The 13,655-nt window shown below is 40.4% G+C and overlaps 1 protein-coding gene across 2 annotated transcripts in view; it reads left to right on the top strand.

The window, feature by feature from the left end:
• Positions 1-13,655, top strand: part of OXCT1 (3-oxoacid CoA-transferase 1) — a gene marked incomplete at both ends in the record, with an annotated part of 141,274 nt that overhangs the window by 35,177 nt on the left and 92,442 nt on the right. The window lies entirely within an intron of this gene.

The raw sequence follows: 13,655 nt of genomic DNA on the forward strand, positions 1-13,655 counted from the left end.
CACTAGGGCCTGGAAGCTGTTTGGTGGGGCTAATGGTGGACTCTGGGAGAGCTCATGCTCAGGACACGCAGGCTCAGCCGCCATGGCTCATGGGCCCAGCAACTCCGCAGCATGTCAGATCTTCCCGGACAAGGGCACGAACCCGCGTCCCCTGCATCGGCAGGCGGACTCTCAACCACTGCGCCACCAGGGAAGCCCCTTTCCAGAACTTCTGCTGCCAGTGTCCTTGTCCCAGCGGTGAGCCCTCCGCGCCCCACCCCACTCCTGCAGGAGACCCTCCAACACTAGCACATAGGTCTGGTTCAATCTCCTATGGGATAACTGCTCCTTCCCCCTGGGTCCTGATGCACACACTACTTTGTGTGTGCCCTCCAGAAGTGGAGTCAGTGTTTCCCCCAGTCCTGTCGAAGTCCTGCAGTCAAATCCCGCTAGCCTTCAAAGTTTGATTCTCTGGGAATTCCTCCTCCTGTTGCTGGACCCCAGGTTGGGAAACCTGATGTCGGGCTCAGAACCTTCACTCTAGTGCGTGGACTTCTGTGGTATAAATGTTCTCCAGTTTGTCTCCAGATGAATTCGTGTATACAGAATCCTAGGAAAATAGTAAGTTGTATTAGGAGAAGTTCCTTATCTCATTGTTAGATACTGGTGTTACTTTAAGGAAGAAGGAGGCTAGTACAGCTCATTGCTTTGATGTGGTTCTCTTTCGGAACAGTTGAATTAAGGCACTAACTGACTCTCCTTTGGACATCTCAGGGTTTGGGAGAGACTAGAATAATTTTAGAACCTTCCCAGAGTTCAAGCTCTGGGACAGAAATAGGTGCTTATACCAAAATCTTGCCATTTTGTTTATACATATTTGAACCTGAAAGGAGACTTCAAAATGATTCATTTAGGCTTTGAGGATCACTTTGGAACCAAATTTTCTTGGGCGTTTGAGATAGCTTTCCCATGGGAGGGCTTTATAGGAACCCATCCTGCGATCTGGAAATGAGTATATATGTTCTTGATTTTTCTTGTGATGGTACTATTCTACCTGGCATTTTTTCATTCATCCATATGCTTGCCCAAGATGGTATTTCATGGAGGCAGTGCTGTCATATGTTTGAAATAATCAAATGTTAGAATTCTGTTTCTCTCTTGGAAAGTGAAGTATATTATTATTATTTTTAGTAGATAACCATAGTTTGGCTTCATTTTTTTGTTTGTTTTCTTCCTCTTTTATGGAAGTATAGTTAATTTACAGTGTTTGAAGTGTATTATTTTTAAAGTGCTGGGGAATGTGGTACTTTCAACACTGGCAGGGTGGTTTCTTTTGCAACGGCTTCAGTATATTTTCTGCGTTTAAAATGAATAATGTGGTTTACTCTCTCTGTGCGATCTTTTTTTTTTTTAATCGAATCATCTTAATGACCTGTCCATTGCACACATCTGTAACAGTACTGAAAAAAAAGCCTATAGTGTAGCTTAAAATAATTGATAGTTTAACCCTCTCTTGATTGTATGTACTTCTGTAAAACTGCCACAAACCAGTATTTTTTCTCTGAGTACCATGGGGCAGTATGCATTGTCCTGGGTGAATTTCTTTTTTTCCTTCTTTTATAATCTGGTTCTTTTCAGCCAATCTTATCTCTTCCAAAAGCAGGAAGTGACTCTCTACTGTCTGAGAATTAATGTAGATATTAGGAAAGAGAGGTTCTCTGTCGGCATAAGGGAAGAGGAGATAAAATCCTTTAATTGATCCTGCAAATATGATAAAAGCTGCCCTCCCTGTGTCCTAGAACAGACATCTCTGATTCACAGCATTCTGTCCTGTTAGACACAGACTCACATTAGGATCCCTTTCAATATAGTGCTGTTGATGGCCACTCTCAATTGATTATACCCACACTGTCCACCTGGTAGCCACAAGCCACATGCGACTTTTAAAATTTAAGTTAATTAAAATTAGATAAAGTAGAAATTCAGTTTCTCTTCAGTAACTACATATGCTAGTGACTATTGTGTTGATCCACATAGATAAAGAATACTGTCATCACTGGAGAAAGTTTGATTGGACAGAGCCTAATTGGAAGGATCAGATGAAATATAATTTGTCATTCTAGTTTAGGAATATAAGCAAAACAGCAATTTAGACAATAAAGTATTGTAAGCCTGCTCCCTCTGCATGCTCATAGTAGAAGAGGTCCACATGCCTTTAGGCTGAATTGTAAGAACTTGTGCTCTTGGATATAGAAGATAATTTGGAATTGGGGATGATGAATAGATTGGGTATCTTCTGATAACAAAAAATCTATCTGGACTGTGAGTTTTGTATTATTCTTAGTCTAGTGACTACCCTGGACCTCCAGCTCCTCTTCTGTGCTATGTTTTGTGCACTCTGTTACCTGCATTGGCATTTAGGACTCTGTAATTCCTTTCCTGTAGCCCTATCCTACTTTATTGTGCGGTGGTCCTAGTGAGACGGATGATTATGAGCTGGTTTAACAGGAGTCTTCAGAGATCTTAAATTACCTGTGTATTTTCCTGCCTGTTAAATATTAACAATAATAATAGTTACTATTAATCAAGTATTTATTATGTTTTAGTCACTGCTGTATTCTTCATGGTTATTGTTAATTTTTTTAATGTTAACAATAGTCTTATGAGGTAGGAATCATTATTATCCTTATTTTACAGATAAGGACTTAAAAGCACAGAGAGGTTTGGTTATATACCTGATGTGATGTCACACAGCTAGATGGAGCTAGGATAGAACCACAGAATGACTGACTCCGGGGTGTCTGCACTTTTCCACTATTTTATGAAATATTCTCAAATCATCATCAATGGATGGTGTTTCAAAATCTTGAAAGGTATTGAATTTCTGGAAGTAGTCCATGTCAATGCTAACTATTAGAATCAAGCAGATTGGGAGTTTTGGGCCAATATATTCCTCTACCCCCAGCTCTCCTTGCTAGTTATTCCAATTATGGTCTTTTTGCCTCCTTCACCATCTACCTCCAAGAGGGCTTTGAGAAAAGCATCATCCTGTGATCAAAAGCCCTGTGGATTCATTCAGTCTTCCTCTTGGATTCTGTTCATTCTCTTGTGTCGCCTCTCTGAACTGTGCAGCTTTTCACAGACTTCCCTGAACATGGTGATTGAATGTCTATTCTTGTACTGCAGTATCTTAAGCAGTGGGAGCTTTAACAATGACTACACCCTACATTTCAAACAAAGCCTTTTTTTTTTTTTTAGAACTCTTAGCTCATCTCCTTTCTCTTATAAATGAGGACATGAAGGACTTTTCAGTAGCAGGATCTGGGTTAGAGCCTGTCTCCTAAAGCACCACTCCACCCCCTGGTGCTGAATCTTTTCAGCCTTTCTCCCTGGTTACCCCCTATAACTTGAGTTTTATGGGAGGTAAAGAGAGGGGTAGAACTATAAATATCTAAAATATTAATGATAATTCCCTCAGATATCTTAAAGTCTTTTGCACGTAGAAGCAGGGTGGCAGGGGACTTCCCTGGTGACGCAGTGGTTAAGAATCCTCCTGCCAATGCAGGGGACACGGGTTCAAGCCCTGGTCTGGGAAGGTCTCACATGCCGCGGAGTAACTAAGCCTGTGCACCACAACTACTGAGCCTGTGCTCTAGAGCCCGCGAGCCACAACTACTGAGTCCATGTGACACAACTCCTGAAGCCCACGCGCTTAGAGCCCATGCTCTGCAACAGGAGAAGCCACCGCAATGAGAAGCCCGCGCACTGCAATGAAGAGTAGCCCCCACTCGCCGCAAGTAGAGAAAGCCTGTGCACAGCAACAAAGACAACAATGCAGCCAAAAAAATAAATTAATTAAAAAAAAAAAAAGAAGCAGGGTGGCAAAGGAACATAAAGCTGTCTCTTGCTTTTTTGGTTCATAATTTCTCCTCCAATTGACAAGAGGTAAACCAGTATATTTCTCTTGAATTGAAGAGAATACCAAATTGGCCCTTGACATGAATTATTTCTGGTTTCTCTAAAAGTGGAATATTGTTCCGTTTTGGAAAAATTTTGCCTTTCAAATGTGTTCTAAACAAATTTATGAGTTGTGGAAAACCAATTATGTCTGTTTTCCCCTTTAACAAAACCGATATGAATATTGCATTTGCATTCTTAAAACCTGCAGCCATTTGCATGTTTCGCCACAAAGTTGTGACATAGTGAAGGCTGGCTGTCTCTTTCCCCGTCTCTTAAGGAACTGGGGGTAGTTACTTGGGGAAAATAGTACAAGTGGGTGCACATATTGGCATACATGCCAGAAAGCTAGTTCTCTTTTTAGGACAGACAGTGTTATTTCTGGACCTCCTCTTTGAGTGGGTGGAATCTTCCCTGATAAACTTCACAAGTTTAAGTGCAAGACCAGCCAGGGAACAACTCTTGGCATTGCGTTCCATGTGTATGAGTAACAGCAGTACTGTGGAACTCATTTGGCTTTTGTAGGGGTCTGTTAACCCTTCAACTTCCCATGAGCCCCTCAGCCAGTCTCCTGGGTGCATATCCAATCAGGCTGTGTTTCTCTGGGAAGTTACCATTCTTTACATTTTTTTTTTTTTTAAAGCAACTTACAATAGAAAACTCAGGGGGAGGGGCGTGAGTGCTTCACTCAGGAGAGTGTTGATGCTTTGTCTCCTGCAAGCAGCCTGGCGAGCCGGTGCTGTCAGGGAAGCTCATCTGACTCAGCTGCCGAAGGCGGTTGAGGTTACCTGTGAACAAAATAACGCACCTAGTTTCTTCAGGTGTGTGCCCTGGCTGGTATTGGAAGATGGCAAGGTTTATGCAAGGCCTCTTCAGCTATTTTGGCTAATTTCAGCTTTTAGTTAAGACAAACACATTCATTACCATGACTTCAATAAAGTTATTTTTATTATTTTTATATTATGGCATATTTATGTATTTGCTTGTGAAAGAATTGTTCATATTACATGATATTTGATGCATACAAGTATTATATGCATGTAGCCTTTGTGGGTGATAAAGCACAATAATAAATTGAACACCTACAAACCCACCTAAGGTAAGGATTGGCGGATTGCTTATTCTCATTTTCATCTGCCTGCCTTTCCTGCAGAGAGAGCCACTGTCAGGAATATTGTGGTTATCAGTCCCTTAAAAATAATTCTAAGTCATAAGGTATGGACATATGGAAGATTATTTTCCAAAGATATCCTAAGACTTTTTGTTTAGAAGAGCCAAGCTTTGGGACCTGTGACTTCTGTGTCCCGTACTAGTGCCTGGTACATGCCGTGTCTCCAGAGGAGGTTAACTAGAGGAAAAGATTAGGGGTACATCTGCCATCCTGCCAAGAAGATATGTGTTGTTCCTGATTGGTGGATGAGGAAAGGTGAAAATAGCAGTGTAAATGGTATCACAAATTTTGTTTTTAATGTTTATTATGAAGGCTAATGGACATACACAACAGTAAACAGAAGAGTGTAATGAACCCATCTGAGCTCGTCCTCCAGCTCCAATGACTGTCAACCCACGATCACTCCTGCCCCGTCTTCATCCCCATCTCCTGCCTCCTCTTGTAGTATCTTGAGATAATCACCGGATATTGTATCCCTCATGAGCTTACATTATAATGCTCAAGTCTGACAATAGGTGCAATAAATAAAATATATATTATATTAGATATTGATAAATATTAAGGAGATGAAACAAAGCATGAAAAGGGACATGAAATGTCAGGAGAAGAAAGATAAATTTTGTTTTTGTCTTTGCTTTCCCCCCCCCTTTTCTTTTTTTTTTTGCGGTACGTGGGCCTCTCACTGTTGTGGCCTCTCCCGTTGCGGAGCACAGGCTCCAGATGCGCAGCCCCAGCGGCCATGGCTCACGGGCCCAGCTGCTCCGCAGCATGTGTGATCTTCCCAGACCGGGGCACGAACCCATGTCCCCTGCATCGGCAGGCGGACTCTCAACCACTGCACCACCAGGGAAGCACCCCTGTCTTTTTTTTTTGTCCGTACTGCATGGCTTGTGGGATCTTAGTTCCCTGACCAGGGATTGAACCCAGGCCCTCGGCAGTGGGACTGTGGAGCCCTAACCCCTGGACCGCCAGGGAGTTCCCCAAAGTGGAAGTTTGAAGGGGTTGGTCAGTAACAGAAGGCCCCACTGAGATGACAGTTGAGCAGAGGCCTCCGGGAGGTGAGGAAGCTGGGCGGTGGAAAGAGGAGCAGTGGAGCCTCCCTGGTGGACCTGGCAACTGGGGATGACACACTCCCCTTTCTTCCGTCTGAGGTGGTGGGCCGAGGACTCTTATATGAGGGTAGCTGTCTTGAGAATCATGGCAGTATCTTCTTCCTAGGCTGTGTGAAGTGTGATTTCTGTTTTTAGTTCATTTGTAATAGTTCGCAAGATGACTAGGCCCAAATCTGACTTTAAAACTCTGAGATGAATGGAGAATGTGAATTTGAGATTGGAGCCTCCTGACTTTTGTGACTCTCTGGCCCTGTTTGGAGAACTTTGTGTTGACAACACCTCATGAATTACCTTTGCAGAAGAAGTCAAACTGGTGGTTAGTTCACTTTACACTAGGATGTGGGAATACAGTGGATTTTAACCATTCGACCTAATCACTTCAGTGGATCCTGTGAACATTTAATCTCCACCAAGCAGGCCCAATTCGTGCATCGATGTTTTAGACTGGTTATCTTCCGTCCTGCTTCAGGAAAAATGAAACTGCGCACGGGATAAACATAATTCCTTTCCTCTTAAGTTTCTTTTATTCTTAATCTTAAGATTGCTAATGCCTTTTGATATTACAGAGAAACTCATAATTTTTCCAAGAGATGGTAAAAAGAAAAAAGAAACAGGTCTAAACAGGAAAAAACGTAAAGGTTCCATCCACCCAAGAGAAACACATGTAACCATGTTGAGAAACTTCATTAGACAGATGCAATGTCCAGCACACACATGCATACACAGGCGACCACTGCTCCATGCCTGTATGGAATTTATGCCCACGCACAAATTGCTGATTGACTTGGAGACATGATATTTATGAACTTGGCTGAAATGTCAAATTTGACATTCACTGTGTGAAGCATAATATAGTAAATGCCCTTCACTGCACTTTAGTATTTACCTGGTAATGCTCTCTCCTTGTCTTCCTTAGCGAGAAGATAAGGACAGCAAGAACCTGTTTAATCCTAATCCTCTTTACTTCATTCACATAGGCCAGCTGAGTTGAACACTCAACACAAGTTCTTTAAAAACACAGGCAGGTAAGAGAGCTATTTGATACAATACAAAGAGAAGGAACACCCTCTTCCCACCAACTCCCCATGAACCCTGGGACCTCATGATCCTAAGGCATAATACGGTCACCTTCCCAAGTGTTAACTTTGGGGATGATGTGGCGAGCTATGCATGTCATTTACAGGGATTGATTTTTAAGTCTGTTAAATTATATAATATCCTTAATTTACATTTTTTTCTTTTTTAGTTTTTCAGTTATAGGCTTTTATTAATGCTTTTAGATTTCATTTTTTAAAAAGTGATTGCTATACCACTCTGAAAGAGATATCTATAAATTTATGCTACAAATTCAGCCAGATGTACATTGCTTTGACAGATGATAATATCCTTACACAACTAAACTAAATGAAGTGATTGACTCTACTTATTTTGAAGTATTAAAGTATTTAAAGACAATTCATTCATTTCCTTGAATTTTCATAAAATGCAACACTGACTTGAGAATATTTCAATGCTAACGAAGATGTATTTAGTGAAGATTTAGTTGAATATTTTGACAAAATAACCTTCTCAGTAATAGAATCACTATTCTGTTATTATTTGCTGGTTCTACCAAGGAAGCAGTAAATATAAAAAACATGAACTTGGTGAGTGCCAGGTATTAACTTCACTGCATATTTTTTTTGTGTGTGTACTCTTATAGATTAATAATTCTTAGCCTAATGACCATTTACATCCAGAAGAATAGCAGAATAGAAGTATGGTTTGTTGATGGTAAAAATTAAATCAAGTGCTAATCCTGACATTTTATTTCTTGTTGCTTGGTAACAGTGCAGCAACTCTGTAAGAGTTCCTTTATCTCAGCTACAGTGGACTTCATTGCCTTGTGGGGTAGCAATACCAACCGCAGCAAGTCATTTGTATGCCATTACCCTTCCAGAATTTTGTTGCTATTTTTTATTGTTAGTGCAGACATCCTAAAAGAAAGTCATTTTAATAATACATCCTCCTTCTTTGATGGATTGGTGAATTTTATTCTAGCTACTTTTGGCTTTTCGGCTTTGTGTCTGTAATTTCTGAGGTTTCACAAATTTGTGTTTTATCAGTCTGTACAGTATTAACCTAGGCTTTTGAATTTCATTGGAAATATGTACATTCTAAGTGATTCTTCATTAGTTCTTAGTGAACATCTTTTATCCTTGACCACCTAAGAAGGGAGAAAAAAATATCTGGGCAGAATTTTTCTTTCATAAAAATAGGACACATACCTCATCCTTCTCTAATATAGAGCATTCCTAGTTTTAGAACCTGCTTTAGGAAAAGGAAGCCTGTTGAACCAGTGTGATTTGTTTTAAGTGAAAGGCTGATTCATGTTGCGTATACTACATATGTTCTATATGCTGTTAGTTCACAATTATTATTTACAACAAAGGTTGATAAACTATAGCCCGTGGTCTGTTTTTGTATTGTCTAAGAAATTTTTATATTTTTAAAGGTTGTTTAAAAAAAAAAAAAAGCAATATGTGACAGAGACAGTGTGGAGCCTATAAAGCCTGAAATATTATCTGGCCCTTTGCAGATAAAAACTTGCAGACCCTTGATTTATGGCATAGTTTTCATTTCTATAGTCTGAATATATTAAATGTCACTAAGTATTATTTTTTAAAGGACCAGTGAACTTAAGTAGAACTGAAATAAAATAATGATAACTGGTTTGAAGAGAATCAATGAAAAAATTAAATTGAATAATATGAATTTGTGAAGAAGTAGTGAAATGATTATGCAGTTTGGTGGGTCTGTTTTGGGGGCAACCATGAAGAAAGGAAGATTACATGTAGCAACTTGTTTATCTTGCTTATCTTGCCACAGTTTTTACAATTTCTTTACTAACTCAATGCCTTTGTCAATAAATCTGACTTTAATAAAATTGTATAGTGATAGACTCACTTTATTAGAAGCATTTTGCTTTTTCCTGCCCATTAGACTTTATGTCATACTTGAGGCCAGTTTCTTACTTACAATGTCTGTATCCTGGGGTGATTGGGTGAGGACTTCTCCAACTTGACCTGGGTCTGGCACTCAGCTGCAGCTCCTGCTGTCTGGAAGAATTTCCAGGAGCTACGGAAGTGGTCCAGAGTTGGAGTCATCCTGTGTCCCTGGGTTTTGGAAGGGCCCTGCAGCCCTGGGTTTTCATCTCCTCTGGAGCTGTGCCCCCCACATCCTGGAGAGAGGGCAGGAGAAGAATTGTGGACAGACTTTGGGCAAGGTGAGGCTCATTTTCTCAGCCTTCCAAACCAGGGCTTTTAGCTTCCTATTTTCTTTTTAGTCAAAAATGTGTTTCTAAGAGTTACCTGGCTATTTCTTATGTATTGGTAAGGTAAAGCCTGAAATCAGGAAGTTAACCAGGGCAGCCATGTGTTTTTTTATCTGGCATTAGTCTTCTTAAGCAATAGAAAGGGCTCCAACCAACCAAACTGTATTCTAGTGATGAGAGATAAAAGTCAATTTTTTACTTATTTATTTTTGCTGTGCTGTGCGGCTTATGGGATTTTATTATAGTTCCCCGACCAGGGATCAAACCTGGGGCCCTGGCAGTGAGAGTATCAAGTCCTAACCACTGGACCACCAGAGAATTCCCAAAAGTCAATTATTTTAGCTAGACTCACTTAACTCCTCTTTCTTGTAAGCAAAGGCCCAGAAAACCCCATGCTTGAGCACCATTTCTGTATTAGTAGGTGTTTTATATTACTTTATATTTGTAATGCTTTATGTTTTCAAAGTGCTTTTACATATATTATTTCATTTGATCCTCTTAATCACCAGGTGAGGTAGGAGGAGAAGCAGTTTTCTTATAATATTACAAATGAGAAAACTAAGAAACAGATCAGTTTCTGGGAATAGATCATTGGGAAGTTGAACAGCTTAATGAAAAGGACATTTGAAAGACTTGGTTTAAGTCCTGACTTTCCATGTTTCCTCTGCCACTGTCCTGCCGTGACAATACTGAGGCTTTATTTCTGAGACACTGAACATTTCTGAAAATGTTGGCATAGCTAAGTGGACTTTTATAGGAGATTTCACCTTATTTTAAGTGCAAATGGAAAGGGTCATGATTTTAGGTGTTGTATATAGAATGGTTTTTTATGGAGCTGTGAAGGGAGACAGGGTAGCTGATGAGGAGACTATTGCAGTGGTCCAGGCAAGAGGTGATGGTGGCTTGGACTTGAGTGGTGGAGTGGAAGTGGGGAGAGGTGGTGGAATTGAGATATACAGTATCTTGGAAGAGGAATCTTATCAGACTTGCTGATGCCTTGGATGTGGAATGCTGGGGTAGAGGAAAGGCAGAGAGTAAAATGATTCCCACCTGACTTGAGCAATGGTGTGACACCTACCAAGCTGAGGAAGCCTGGGAACAGCTTTTGGAAGGAGGAGTAACAAGAGCCCTGGTAGGATTGATTGGCTTTTTTAGGCATTCAGGTGGTGATGTAGGTGAAGATGGACATGTATGTGTTGTGCTCAGAGGAGAGGTCTAGAAGGGAGTTATACAATTGGGAATAATCCACATATATTTGATAAGTAGAGTCATGGAATAGAAAAGAACACTTAGCGAAAAAGTCCTGGGATTAAGCTCTAGGAGTCTCAGTATATTTCCTTCTTTCTTTCCTTCTTTTTCTTTATTTTTGTGAACAGTATCTGAGATTAAGAATCACATCTTTATTTACAATAGCCAGGACATGGAAGCAACCTAAGTGTCCATCGACAGACGAATGGATAAAGAAGATGTGGCACATATATACAATGGAATATTACTCAGCCATAAAAAGAAATGAAATTGAGTTATTTGTAGTGAGGTGGATGGACCTAGAGTCTGTCATACAGGGTGAAGTAAGTTAGGAAGAGAAAAACAAATACCATATGCTAACGCATATATATGGAATCTAAAAAAAAAAAAAGAACAGTTCTGAAGAACCTAGGGGCAGGATAGGAATAAAGACACAGATGCAGAGAATGGACTTGAGGACACAGGGAGGGGGAAGGGTAAGCTGAGACTAAGTGAGAGAGTGGCATGGACATATATACACTACCAAATGTAAAATAGATAGCTAGTGGGAAGCAGCCGCATAGCACAGGGAGATCAGATTGGTGCTTTGTGACCACCTAGAGGGGTGGGATAGGGAGGGTGGGAGGGAGACATAAGAGGGAGGAGATATGGGGATATATGTATACATATAGCTGATTCCCTTTGTTATACAGCAGCAACTAATACAACATTGTAAAGCAATTATACTCCAATAAAGATGTTAAAAAATAAAACAAAATAAAAAAAGAAATAGAAAAAAAACCCAATCACATCTTTGCCTCCCACTGGCATTGTGACCTTGGACAAGTAAGTACTTTAGAATCCCAGCTTCTCTATAGCATCTCCTGTGTATTTGCCTATTTCACGGGTCATGTTGAGCGTCAGTGGGTTAGGTCATTTGGATGTGTTTTCTAAAGCTCTGAAGTGCTATGTTCTTACCTTGATCCCTCCTGCTGCTTTGATTAATGAACCTCAGATGACTGTCCTCACTGGCCCAGTGACAGTGACTTATAGGACCACCCCGTGGGTTGCAGCTGGCAAGGCACACCCTCCCTATCCTTTTCCTGTCATCCAGAGTTCTTGAGATGTAGGGGAATTAAAATTCCATAATACCACCGACTTCTAAAATCTCAGGACATTATCAAAAAACTAATCTAGATTGTTTTTTAAATATATTGTTAGCTTTAATCGGCAGTAAATTACCTAATATTTAAAGCTCATCAAAATCAACCTAAATATGTTGATGCCTTACATTGAGCAAATGCAGTGATGACTTTTAAGGTGAGCATTATGGACCCCTTATAGAAAGGAAGGTTCTTATAAATCTGTCATTTCATTAACTTATGAAATGACAGATTTATAAGTTGCATGCAGTCAAATATTGATGGCCACTCTCTGCTGTCATATTTTAAATGGAGGATTAGCCAATGACCTATTTATCTCTTTTTGTACTTTGGCGCAAAAGATTCAGATATTCTGGTTTGGGATGAAAACTAACCTTTGTTCCCTGATGAAACATGCTTGTACTGAATATCCACCTTGAATTCTTTTCATTGAAAGTAACATTAATTGTTTTAGGGGGCGTAAGAGAAATGAAATGAATAAAGAGGGCCTCAGATATTCATTGATGCTTCATGTTCAACTAAGTGCACACCACTACCTGCAAACGTCAGAGAGACTAAGGGTCAAGAAATAGACCCTTATTTCTTTAGGATGCAGCACACTGTTACATATAAATAAATTAGTCTGCAGGTGTGTTTTCACTGCTTCCTTATGAAAGCTTTGCCTTTGAATTTTCACAGACTCAGGAAAAGGTATGTTTTATTTCATTTGTTTTTAGATGAAATGGTTTGAAACAGATGGTTAATTTGGGAGAAATAATGAAAGATTAGAAACCAAGGATGACTTAATTGTTAGAAAGTACAGTAGTCCCTCCTTATCTGGAGTTTCACTTTTCACAGCTTCAGTTACTTGTAGTGAACTGTGGTTCAAAAATATTAAATGGAAAATTCCAGAAATAAACAGTTGATAGGTTTTAAATTACATGTTGTTCGGAGTAGTGGATGAAATCTCACCCGCTCCAATTCTGTCCCGCCTGGGATCCCCAGCCGTCAACATCTGTTCCTGACACCCAGCCATCAACATGGCTTGATGATCCAGGATGACATGGAGCAGATGATCTTCTTTCTGATACATCATCAGAAAGTCAGTAGTAGCCTAATATTACGTCACAGTGCCTATATCATTCACCTCACTTCATCTCGTCACACAGGCATTTTATCATTTCACATGGTCACAAGAAGAAGAAGGGAGAGCACAGGATAGTAATGTAATTTGAGAGAGAGCAAGACCACATTCACATAACTTCTATTATAGTATATTGTTGTAATTGTCCTATTTTATTATTAGTTATTGTTGTTAATCTCTTTTTTAAAAATAATTCTACAGCATTTCTATTTATTGATTGATTGATTGGCTGTGTTGGGTCTTCGTTTCTGTGCGAGGGCTTTCTCTAGTTGCGGCGAGCGGGGTCCACTCTTCATCGTGGTGCGCGGCCCTCTCACTGTCGCAGCCTCTCTTTTTGCGGAGCACAAGCTCCAGACGTGCAGGCTCAGTAGTTGTGGTGCACGGGCCCAGTTGCTCCGCAGCATGTGGGATACTCCCAGACCAGGGCTCGAACCCGTGTCCCCTGCACCGGCAGGCAGACTCTCAACCACTGCGCTACCAGGGAAGCCCTGTTGTTAATCTCTTATCGTGCCTAATTTTTTTTTTTTTTTGGCTGCGTTGGGTCTTTGTTGCTGCGTGCGGGCTTTCTCTGGTTGCGGCGAGTGGGGGCTACTCTTGGTTGCAGTGAGCG

This window comes from Leucopleurus acutus, assembly GCF_964270905.1.
Source record: "Leucopleurus acutus genome assembly, chromosome: 3".
Taxonomy (NCBI): Eukaryota; Metazoa; Chordata; class Mammalia; order Artiodactyla; family Delphinidae; genus Leucopleurus; species Leucopleurus acutus.